Raw genomic sequence first — 12,927 nt, 5'->3', positions numbered from 1 at the left:
CCACACAGTCTTGATAACTGTCACTATATTAGAAATCTTGAGGTCATGTGGAGTGATTCCAGCCACTTCAGTATTTTTCAGGTATTTTAGCTCTTCTAGTTCTTTTGCCTTTCCCTATTATTTTTAGAAAAATCTTGTTTGAATCTACAGAAATCTTGATTGAAGACACATTAAACCTGTATGTCAATTTGGGGCATTTTAATATCATTTCTATGTTGTGTCTTCCAGTCAGTTAATCTGGTATATTTTGTTAACAATTCAATGAATATGGTATGTTTTGCTCAGATGACCTAAATAGAAGGTCATTTTGTTTCATTATAGTTGTAGGTTTCAGCATAAAAGTCCTAACTTTGTTAGATTTACACATTTTCCTTCTACTTTTACTTTTTTGAGCAAACATCGTATTATATATTTAATTTCAATTTCCATTTGTAAATTTCATGTGTATAAAATTACAGTGGATTTTTGCACATTGTTCCCTGACATCTTGCAAATTATACTTTTTCTAGAAATTTGTATAGATTGTTTTGATTCTCTACATACATTAATCTATTAAATTTTCTGTTTCTACTGTAACAAATTACCACAAACTGAGGGCCTTGAAGGAACACAGATTTATTCTCCTATGGTTCTGGAGGTGAGATGTGTAAAATGATCCAAAGCACTGTGCTCCTTCTGGATATTCCAGGGCAGAATTTGTTTTCTTGCCTTTCTTGGATGCCAGAAGCCACTTACCTTCTTTGTCTCATGGTCCCAATGTGTATTCGCATGACACTCTTTCAATTAATTCATGATTTTATTCAGATATCTTCTTATCACGTGGGCATTTCCTGAACACGTTGTTTACATCAGGACACCCTGTCGCTCTCTCATTGTACGTGTACACCTTCATCGTACTTAACACCATCATATCTGATTTAATTATTGCTGACTTTCCCTTGTAGAAAATATATGTTCCTTGAAGGCAGGGTATTGATTTTGTTTCCTGCTAGATACCCAGTGACTGGAAGCATTCCCAACTGACAGGTGAGTGAATGCGTTTATCAGTGCAAAGAAGGTTTGTGTAATGCATTGGCTTATAGGTCAGTAAGTCAAATGGTCAGATAAACATAATTGCATTTGTGGCCTCACATTCTTTACTCCATTAACATTACACCTGAACGTTCTGACCATTTGTCATAAATTCTCACAGTATGATTTATTCACACGTTGTGACATTTTCTCCCACATGAGCTCAACAGATCTAACTCATCAGTGAAGAGATGTCTTCATGAAGTACTTTTCATCCACAACATTTTAAGTTTAGGATTCTTTCATTCGTGCTCCATTCCACGCCCGTGACAAAATAATAATTCTGTTTCTCAGGTCATAACTGAAAGAAGTAAGTTTATCATTCTCACCAAACAGGAAGTCCAGAGGGTGCCGTGGGCGGTGTGATAGGTCCTTTGCCCCTTCTACCACCGTGAGCACTTAAGTCTTCAGTGTCCTCGTAGCAACCTGGCTGCGGGATGACGAAGAAGGCTGAGAGGCAAAACCCTCTTCAATTTTAGGTTTTGTCTCATTTTCATGGAAGATTATGAGCCAGTTGCATTAAATGGCCACTGTAATTTTAATAATAATGAAATTTCAAATTTCATATTTCCCTCTTGAATAGAGAAAAAAAGTAAAGGGAAAAGGTGTCAGGGACAGATTATATCAAAAGACTTTCTTCTTTATCATGATAGGCTAATATTCCATGTAACACTGGGCTACTTTGCCTGATGTTCAAAATGTCAAGGAAAAGTTTTTAGAGCCCTTGTGTTTTCTAACTCACAGATTTATTTCCTTTCTGCTGTGTCTGATTCTAAACACACTTAAATCATTCTCCAATTTTTTTTTTTTTTTTTTTGGTTGTGCCCCACAGCTTGCAGGATCTTAGTTCCCTGACCAGGGATTGAACTGGTGCCCTCACAGTGAAAGTGCCAAGTCCCAACCTCTGGACTGCCAGAGAATTCCCTCTCCAATTGTGATGTAGTTATTCTGATTCCAGTATCAGGATAAGAAGTAAAGGAATCCATTTTGAGATGTTTTTTATCCACGCCATCCTAGCTGAATGTGAGAAATATACAAAGGCTTGTAGTTGGGAAATATTCTAATATCACCTCCAAATATATTTTAATATTAGACTCTATAGTAATATAATTGCTGAGATGTTAACCCTGAGATGTTAAATATTGGGGAAGGAACATTAAATACTTTCTGTGAAATACTAGAGGCTCAAATAGGATTTACTTGCTACTATACATAAAATAGATAAGCAACAAGGATTTACCGTATGGCATATGAAATTACATTCACTATCTTGGAAAAACCTACAATGGAGATTAATCTGAAAAAAATGTATATAACTGAACCACTTTGTGGAACACCTGAAACTCATACAATATTGTAAATCAGCTATCCTTCGATCAAAAAAAGAAGTGGAACTTCCCTGGTGGTCCAGTGGGTAAGAATCTGCGCTCCCAATGGAGGGGCCTGGGTTCAGTCCCTGGTCAGGGAACTAGATCCCACACGCATGCCTCAACTAAGAGTTCTCATACCACAACTAAGAAGCCCCCATGCCGCAACGAAAGATCCTGCTTGTTGCAACTAGGATCTGGTACAGCCAAAATAAATAAATAAATGTTTTAAAATAAGTAAATAAAAAAGAAGTATTTCCTTGAAAATACAGAATATATTCAATTGAGGGTAAGCCCTGAAAATGTTACCTTAAAATTATGCTGTTCTGTAAGACAGGAAATAATTCTTTTTTGTTGTTGTTACCATACTGTTTATTGAAAAATCGGAGTTTAATGACTTCAAAATGTTAGTTTAGCCGCAAATGATTATTTCCTGGGTGATTCATTCTCCTTTTAAAATATCATTATCCAATGTAGATCTGATTTTACTAGTTAGAAACTAAATATGACATACATATGTGTGCTACATTTCATCTTAATAAAGTAATTTATAGATGAGCACAGGTGGACTGGGAACATATTTGGTGATTAGTTTTGTGGCAACCTTTTGTACAGATTGTTACTTTTGGAAAGTTGTAGGTCCTAATATAAATTCTTTCTTAAATTACCATTTTCCTTTTTATTTGTAGTTTGCAATAAAATATTACTGATCCTTAAAATTCAAGTCAACCAGTTTTGCCAAATAAGATGAGAGTGGAAATAATGCACTACTCATTCGAATGACCAAATCCACATTTCTTAAAAATCACAATAGGGCTTCCCTGGTGGCGCAGTGGTTGAGAGTCCGCCTGCCGATGCAGGGGACACGGGTTCGTGCCCTGGTCTGGGAAGATCCCACATGCCGCGGAGCGGTTGGGCCTGTGAGCCATGGCCGTTGAGCCTGCGCGTCCGGAGCCTGTGCTCCGCAATGGGAGAGGCCACAACAGTGAGAGGCCCACATACCGCAAAAAAAAAAAAAAAAAAAAAAAAAAAAAATCAAAAAAATCACAATAACCCACCAAGCAAGCCACATTTACATATCTACCCAAGGGATTTGTAAACATTTTCCACGTTAACACCTTATAAAAGATTGTTGATAGAAGCGGTTTTTATTTTTATTATTTATTTAAATTTGTTAAATTTATTTATTTTTGGCTGCGTTGGGTCTTCGTTGCAGTGTGCGGGCTTCTCATTGTGGTGGCTTCTCGTTGCGGAGCATGGGCTCTAGGCCTGGGGGCTTCAGTAGTTGTGGCTCGTGGGCTCTAGAGCGCAGGCTCAGTAGTTGTGGCACACGGGCTTAGTTGCTCCGCGGCATGTGGGCTCTTCCCAGACCAGGGCTCGAACCCGTGTCCCCTGCATTGGCAGGCGGTTTCTTAACCACTGCGCCACCAGGGAAGCCTGAAGCATTTTTAAAATAATAGCCAAAATGTGGAAAGAACCCAAAGCTCCATTAAATGATGAATGTTTAAACAAACTGGAATGTTTCTCATCAGAAATAAAAGTTATGAAGCACTGATAAAAGTTAATCAGGGATGACCCTTGAAAGCATTATGCCAAGTACAAGAAGGGAGATGGCCATATATTGTGTGACTTAATATATATAGAATGCCCAGAATAGTCATATCTGTAGAGATGGAAAGTAGCTAAATATTTGATTGTGGCTCAGGGTAGAGTGCTGAGTAACTGTTAATGTGTACAGGTTTTTTTTAAGAGGTGATGACGAATGATGTAAATGTTGTTGGACAGCATTGCAAACATACTAAATCCCGCTGTATGGTGAACGTGAAAACTGTATATTTTATTGTATGCAAATTATACAATAAAAGAAACAAGCTAATATCTCCATGTTGAATTCAGAAAATTGTTCCGATTTACTAACCATGGCCTACAAGGTGTTGGAGAGAGGAGTTGCAGTTTCCATTGTACCAGTGGACGGAAGACATGATGATAGGAACAACGGCAAGAAGGGGAGGAACTGGAGAGATACCTTTTCTGTGTTTGTTTGTTTGTTTTTTGCGGTACGCAGGCCTCTCACTGTTGTGGCCTCTCCCGTTGTGGAGCACAGGCTCCAGACCCGCAGGCTTAGCAGCCATGGCTCACGGGCCCAGCCGCTCTGCGGCATGTGGGATCTTCCCGGACTGGGGCACGAACCTGTGTCCCCTGCATCGGCAGGTGGACGCTCAACCACTGTGCCACCAGGGAAGCCCCGAGATACCTTTTGTTTTTAATTGAAGTATAGTTGATTTACAAAGTTGTGTCAATCTCTGCTGTACAGCAAAGTGACTCAGTTATACACATATAGACCGTCTTTTTTAAAAAATATTCTTTCCCATTATGGTTCCTCACAGGATATTGAATATAGTTCCCTGGGCTATACAGTAGGACCTTGTTGTTTATCCATTCTACATGTAATAGTTTGCGTCTGCTAACCCCAAACTCCCAGTCCATCCCTCTCCCTCCCGACCCCCGTTGGGCAACCACAAGTCAATTTTCTATCTCTATGAGTCTGTTTCTGTGAGAGAGACATTTTAAAGGTAAAATTAACAGACTGTGTTTCCAAAATGCCAGATAGGGACTTCCCTGGCAGTCCAGTGGTTAAGACTCCATGCTTCCAATGCAAGGGATGTGGGTCCAATTCCTGGTTTGGGAGCTAAGATCCTACATACCATAGAACCTGGCTAAAAATAATAATAATCATAATCATAAAAATAAAATAAAATCCCAGTGATGTACCTGCACATTAGCAATAAGTCTCTTGCTACGCCACTGTGAGACTAGTTCATTATCTGGTACTATTCCAGTTGTCTCAATAAACTTGAAATGTGAGGAGATTCTGTCTTCCTGGTTATAGAATTCATACATTGCATCTGTCATTTCTCTGTGTACATGCCACACAAATCTTAAAACAACCCCTTGATTTATGCATCCTCCAGGCATTTCAGTGAAGTAAAATGGAAGAAATGCAAATGAAATAGATAAATTGGGCAAAGTGTATTTTTGAAAACAATAATGAAATATATGACTCACAAAATGAGCTTCCTCAGGAAACTAAAAATAGAACTACCATTTGATCCAGGAATTCCACTCCTCGGTATATATCTGGAAATGATGGAGGCACTAGTTTGAAAAGATACATGCATCCCAATGTTCATAGCAGCATTATCTACAGTAGGCAGTATATGGGAGCAACCCAAGTGTCTATCAAGAAAAAGAGAGATTAGGGCTTCCCTGGTGGTGCAGTGGTTAAGAATCTGCCTGCCAATGCAGGGGACAAGGGTTCGAGCCCTGGTCCGGGAAGATCCCACATGCCGCAGAGCAACTAAGCCTGTGCGCCCCAACTGCGGAGCCTGCGCTCTAGAGATCCCAAGCCACAACTGCTGAGCCCACGTGCCACAACTACTGAAGCCCGCGCACCTATAGCCTGTGCTCCGCAGCAAGAGAAGCCACTGCAATGAGAAGGCCATGCACCGCAACGAAGAGTAGCCCCTGGTCGCGGCAACTAGAGAAAGCCCGTGCGCAGCAATGAAGACCGAACACAGCCCAAAATAAATAAATTTCTTTTTTTTAAGCCATAAAAAAAGGAAAAAGATGGATTAAAGAAGAAGTGGTATACATATCTACAATGAAATATTACTCAGCCACAAAGAAGAATGAAATTCTGCCATTTGCAGCACCATAGGTGGACCTAGAGCATATTATGCTAAGGGAAATATGTCCGACAGAGAAAGGCAAATACTACTTGATATCACTTACATGTGGAATCTAGAAAAGAATGTATATAGTGAAACAGAACACACAGAGAAAACAAACTAGGTTACCTGTGAAGAGAGGGAGGAGGGGAAGGGCAAGATAAGAGTATGGGATTGAGAGAGCCAAGCTATCAATACTTTGTATAAAATAGATAAGCAATATCTTAAATAATATATTGCACAGCACAGGGAATCATAGCGATTATTTTGTAATAAGTTTTATAATCTATGAAAATTCTGAATCACTATGCTGTGCACATGCAGTTTATGTCATATTGTAAATCAACCATAGTTCAATAAATAAATATATATCATGCATATGTATCATATAGGATTCACAAAGTGGAATTTTATAACAGTTGAGATATAATGCTTATTACTATAACTTAAATTTTTAATAGCCTTTCAAAAAGCCTCTTGAAAAGTTATGATTCATATTTATAATCTGATAAATACCTGCACACATTAATTTTCATGAAACAAGTGGAAAATATCCTAGGCAATTCATCTGAACAGTATTTCACAAGTATTTCTAACAGTCATACTGCACCATGAGTTCTGTGTGCATTAGGAAGCGGAATGTAGCAGGTGTGGGTTTTTTTTAAATTAATTAATTAATTAATTTACGGCTGCGTTGGGTCTTTGTTACTGCTCAAGGGCTTTCTCTAGCTGCGGGGTGCGGCGGCTACTCTTCATTGCGGTGCGTGGCTTCTCGTTGCTGTGGCTTCTCTTGTTGCGGAGCACGGGCTCTAGGCACGTGGGCTTCAGTAGTTGTGGCACATGGGCTCAGTAGTGGTGGCTCACGGGCTCTAGAGCATAGGCTCAGCAGCTGTGGCACATAGACTTAGTTGCTCTAGCAGCCTGTGGGATCTACCCAGACCAGGGCTTGAACCCAAGTCCCCTGCATTGTAAGGCGGATTCTTCACCACCGAGCCACCAGGGAAGCCCTACCTGGAACCTTTTATCTCATATACATTTTCAACTCACTTAGACACGTCAGCAAACTGCTGGCAAAAACAGCTTTTTATTGACACCATTCTCGACTCGTTAGGAGGAAACATCTTAGTTTCCGTTATAACTGGCCCAAGCAACGGTAAGCTTTTGCCTTAAAACTGTAGCAAACAGTAAATTAAAACAAGCAGCTTCAAGCTGCAGGGACCAACCTACCCCTCGCCGCCTTCTGCCCCGCCTAACGGCGCTCGCTGCACTGACAGAGGCTCCTCCTCGCCCCGCCCCTCGCCGCTAGCGCTCGCCCAAGCCCCGCCCCCAGAAGCCCTGCTTCTAACTCCGCGCTCGCGCCGTTAATAGCGGAAGCGGAAGCGGACATCGCGGAGAGAAGGTCACCCTGCTGAGAGTAAGTTTTCTTTTCTGGTGTGAATATGTGCCGCGCGGCCCCCCTGTCTCCATCCTCAGAGTGTGGGGGTCACCAAGGACCGTAAATCCCAGCATCCGGCCCTATGCTTCCAGTAAATCCAGACGTCGCCGTTACAGGTCGGGCATGTTTTCCTTTGGGTTTGAATTCGCTCAGAGGCCGGTTCCGGTGCCCTTGGCTTTTCTGCCTTCGGTCCAGGTAGACACATCCATTCGCGACATTTTCCTGCTTAAAATCCCTTACTGCCTCCGCCCCTTCCCGCCGCCTGTAAAGTCCCCTTCCGCGAGGTGGATTCGCGCCCCCCAGCCTCGCCCTCGGCCCCTGGAGGGCAGCGCCGGCCGCCCCGCTCCCGGACAGGCCGCGTCCTCCCCCCGGTCCTGGGGTTCTGCAGAGCCCGCCCCTCTCCTGAGAACCCCTCCCTCCCAGCGCCTCCGTCCTCGCATCTCCTCAGGCCGGTGCTTCTGCTCCCCCGGCCTCCCCTTCGTAGTCAGACCTTCCCCTCACCCGGCGTGGGGGGTGGGGAGTGACCTGGGCCAGACGTGTGACACCCAGTGTTCTTCCGTCTGAAATTCCACCCCGCTGGAGAATGGTCTCTTCTGGTAGGCGGTATGTTATTCCGTCTCGGTCTCTGTAAATATGTGGGCGAGGGGGAACTGGAGGAGCAGAGACAGAGCGACTGCGAGAGAAATAGAAAAGCTGACAGGGTGGAAAGAATGAGGGAGAGCGGATGGAGACGTAGAGGATGGCTGAGGAGCTTATAAAGAGACAGTGAAATGAAGGAGACTAAGTACGCCTTGAAAATAGCAGGTGAATAAAATCGAGAAGTCAATGAAAACGGCGGATCTCCAGGGATTGCAGAGCAACGTAGAGAGAGGCCCTGGATCAGCGGTAGTAGGGAGAGCAGCAGTGGTGAGGCCCTGCACAGAAAGTCTGGGAGAGGATAAAAGGTGGAACCACGGCCTTCAGGGCACCCTGGTCCTGGGAGAGAAACAGGACAACTTGTGGCTAGCAGAGCACAGGAAGAGAGAGAGCAGGAAGGAAGCACAGCCACCTGGGGTGCCGGAGAGTGGGGCGGAAGGGAGAGTAACAGGGACAGAAGGGTGTCACGGGCCGCGCAGAGAGGGAATAGAGTTGAGGGAAGAAAGAGGCAGAAATGTGTGGACAGGCCAGCAGGAGCACCAGGGGAGTCGATGAGATCAAAAAGGAGGAGACAGAAGGGCTTCCCTGGTGGCGCAGTGGTTGAGAGTCCGCCTGCCGATGCAGGGGACACGGGTTCGTGCCCCGGTCCGGGAAGATCCCACATGCCGCGGAGCGGCTGGGCCCGTGAGCCATGGCCGCTGAGCCTGCGCGTCCGGAGCCTGTGCTCCGCAACGGGAGAGGCCACAACGGTGAGAGGCCCGCGTACCAAAAAAAAGGGAAAGAAACAGACAATAAAATGGAAACACATAGTTGTGCAGGTAGAGGGCAAACTGGGTCCAGGTTGGGGGTGAGTTGATTGGATTTGGACGATTAAGTTATGATATACTGATTTCTGGCTTTAGACTCTAATAAATTGAAATTTTGCTTGGTTAAATTATACAGGTGAGGATTTGTACTGCAAAACTGGAAGGTTTGTGCATTTTGTAATTGTTTGTATGACAAGAAAACTTCCCTTTGCAATCCCTATTCAGCCAAGGGGCAGTGAGTTGACTCAGAGAGTTGTGGGTCACCCCCTTCCATTTCCCGGCGTGGAATAGAGGACAGGGGAGAGACCAGTGGGGCAGGAAATGACTGACTCTCACTACATGGTGCTTCTTTAAAGAAACATTAAAAATTTTGTTTTTCTGTAATGGACTTACTTTTTTCTCTCTGGTTTCTTTACATTTATGTCTTTCTTTTAACTTTGCATATATCCTAGTGCATTAGATATCTAATTTCCTGCAAATAATTACTAACTTGTGAAATAAGTTTGGTAGCCTTATGTATTCTACTCATGTGATTCTTTTTTTTTTTTTTTTTTTTTTAGTTTCTGCTTTATAACAAAGTGAATCAGTTACACATATACATCTGTTCCCATATCCCTTCCCTCCTGCGTCTCCCTCCCTCCCACCCTCCCACTCTCCCTATGTCACCCCTCCAGGCGGTCACAAAGCACCGAGCTGATCTCTCTGTGCTATGCAGCTGCTTCCCACTAGCTATCTACCTTACATTTGATACTGTATATATGTCCTTGCCTCTCTCTCGCTTTGTCACAGCTTACCCTGCCCCCTCCGCATAACGTCAAGTCCATTCTCAAGTAGGTCTGTGTCTTTATTCCTGTTTTACCCTTAGGTTCTTCATGACATTTTTTTCCCTTAAATTCCATATATATGTGTTAGCATATGGTATTTGTCTTTCTCTTTCTGACTTACTTCACTCTGTATGACAGACTCTAGGTCCATCCACCTCATTACAAATAGCTCAATTTCATTTCTTTTTATGGCTGAGTAATATTCCATTGTATATATGTGCCACATCTTCTTTATCCATTCATCCGATGATGGACACTTAGGTTGTTTCCATCTCCGGGCTATTGTGAATAGAGCTGCAATGAACATTTTAGTACATGTCTCTTTTTGAATTATGGTTTTCTCAGGGTATATGCCTAGTAGTGGGATTGCTGGGTCAAATGGTAGTTCTATTTGTAGTTTTTTAAGGAACCTCCATACTGTTCTCCATAGTGGCTGTATCAATTCACATTCCCACCAGCAGTGCAAGAGGGTTCCCTTTTCTCCACACCCTCTCCAGCATTTATTGTTTCTAGATTTCTTGATGATGGCCATTCTGACTGGTGTGAGATGATATCTCATTGTAGTTTTGATTTGCATTTCTCTAACGATTAATGATGGTGAGTTCCAGCTGGTGAGTTCCAGCGGCGCCATTCTTCTCGCCCTGCCACGCCCTGCCACGCCCGATGCCCAAAGGGGCCACGTCCTCGGTGGCCTGCCGGAGGCATTGCCTAACCCCTGCAGCGTGGGGTCAAGAGACCAGGTGGTGGGAGGGGTGGTGGGCGGGATCTCGGCTCCGAGGGGCCGCTGCCTTTAGGTCACGGAGGTGGGGGTGGGGGAGCAGTTCGTTGCTTCTTCCAGGCTCCGGCCCTGCGGCGAGGGCTCTGGGGCTCGGCAAGACGCAGCCTGAGCCTTTCCCGGAGGCCCCCCAGTTCACCTGCCGACCATGCCCTGATTCTTTTCTAAATATGATAAATCCTTTATTTATTTATTTATCTATCTATCTATTTATTTATTTATGGCTGCACTGGGTCTTCGCTGCTGCGCGTGGGCCCTCTCTAGTTGCGGCGAGCAGGGGCTACTCTTCGTTGCGGTGCGCGGGCTTCTCATTGCGGTGGCTTCCCTTGTTGTGGAGCACAGGCTCAAGGCACGCGGGCTTCATTAGTTGTGGCACGCGGGTCAGTAGTTGTGGCTCACCAGCTCTAGAGCACAGGCTCAGTAGTTGTGGCACACGGGCTTACTTGCTCCGCGGCATGTGGGATCCTCCCAGACCAGGCCTCAAACCCGTGTCCCCTGCATTGGCAGGCGGATTCTTAACCACTGCGCCACCAGGGAAGCCCCAATCCTCAATTTTTTAAAAACATTGACAGCAGGATCTTTAGATTTTAAAAATTCACAAATTATTTCTTTTTATTGATTCAGATATAATTGACACCTGAGTTCTTCCCCTGGTTTATCTTTCTATACTGGTAAAGTTCTTTGGTAACTAGTAAATAATTTTAGACTCTTTTGATGAGTACTTGGTAGATATGTCAGTGATCTTTTATATTAACAGTCAAAACCTAGTTTAACCATTTAGTCTAATATTTTCCCCTTTTATTCCTCTATTCATGATGAAGAAGTTTGCTCAGATCTTGTTTCTAAGCTGAATGCTTGCAATGTTTTATGCACCAGCAACTATGCTTTTGCAATTGTTTATTTTTAAATTATTTTACTGTGATTTTTCTGGAAAAGAAGAATTAGCTGTTTGGTGTGTGATCAGACCTTGAAAGAGAAGTTTCCTTTGATCAGGCATCTGAAAGATGGTGTTTTAAATGGGACAGGCGACAAGGACGGACTCTGCCCACCGACCCCTCAGGATCTCATCTCAGAATTCAGTTCCACCTGCTTCTGTTCACTCAACCAGGACTTTCTCAGAAAAGTCTCCCTTCTGGGCCTCAGGGCGCCCACTTGTAACATGGAGATGAGAGACTAGACCAGAAACTCTCAGTCAGAGTAACACTGACCCTGAAGTGATTGGCCAGATTGAGTGTGTGTCTGTGTGTGTCTTCTTTTTGGAGAGAGTGTCTAGTTTTATTTAGAATTGTATATGGGTTCCTATCTTCCCACAGGCTCGGAGTAGAAGTGACCATAGTCAGAAATATTTCTCTGCTTTAAGTATAAATCTGAGGAGAGTTTATGCCAGTCCTGGCACTGAGACCTGCACTGGCTCTTATTTGCCCTCAGGACAAATCCCAGCTCCTCCCTGTGGCTACTCAGCCCTGTGTCATCCTCAGGGCCCTGCCAGTGTCTCCAGCTTCATCCTGGGAGCTGACCCTGTTCTCATGGTTCACTCTACCCTGGGCACATTCACCTTTTGTGTTTCCAAACAAAAACTATTTGTGTCTGACATTATAGTCCCTGTTCTTACCTTTTGCCTTGAAGTCACCATGGCTCAGGCCCTTTGTCTCCCTTCAGGTCTAGGCTCAGAGAGGGCTCCCTATCTCCTCCTGACTATCTGTGTCACATTTTATTGCCTCTGTATCAATCACCTTCAACAGAAATGCCCCTCTCCATGGATTATTTGGAGTCTTCCTCCTTTTCCGTTCATTGAAGGATGCACAGTGTTCCTCTTCTTCCCTGGATGGCTGCAGCATCTCCCTCTAGGGATGTGTTTAGTGGCTGGGACTGTGGGTTGGGCTGAATAATCCTCAGGAGACCAGGGGAACAAGGTAGCTGATGAGGATGGTTCCTACGTTTGTTCTGGACATTTCAACTCTGATTATTACCCCATATGGCTGCTTAATTACTCAAAATAATAGCAAAAAATGCAGGGAGTGCTAAAAAACCCTACAGAACTGATGTCCTCATGTAGTATGTTGAGGTGTCCCCATGTTTAGTGTGCTGTGTCACTACTCCACTATAGCCCCCAGGTGTTCCAGGCTGTGCACATCCAGGGACCGGTTGCCTCCTTGGACAGGAGCTTTGCCTTCCAGCAGTTCATCTGTTCCGAATCAGGGGTAGTGATTTCACTGTGGTAACTGTGGGCCAAAGTCCAGAACCTAAGGAGGAATGAAGGAGACTTCCCTCAAAGAGTTAGGGTA

General features: G+C 44.0%; 1 protein-coding gene across 1 annotated transcript in view; it reads left to right on the top strand.

The window, feature by feature from the left end:
- The first annotated feature begins 7,603 nt into the window (after positions 1-7,603).
- LOC132480775 (zinc finger protein 160-like) overlaps positions 7,604-12,927 on the top strand; it is a 70,850-nt gene continuing 65,526 nt past the window's right edge. Inside the window, exon 1 of the mRNA XM_060085200.1 lies at positions 7,604-7,717. The gene's annotated coding sequence lies outside the window, so the exon portion shown is untranslated. The remainder of the gene's footprint in view (positions 7,718-12,927) is intronic.

The sequence above is a fragment of the Mesoplodon densirostris genome, chromosome 19 (genome assembly GCF_025265405.1).
Source record: "Mesoplodon densirostris isolate mMesDen1 chromosome 19, mMesDen1 primary haplotype, whole genome shotgun sequence".
Classification (NCBI taxonomy): domain Eukaryota; kingdom Metazoa; phylum Chordata; class Mammalia; order Artiodactyla; family Ziphiidae; genus Mesoplodon; species Mesoplodon densirostris.
The sequence above is the reverse complement of the archived record's forward strand: the minus strand, read 5'-3'. Positions and strand labels throughout refer to the sequence as shown.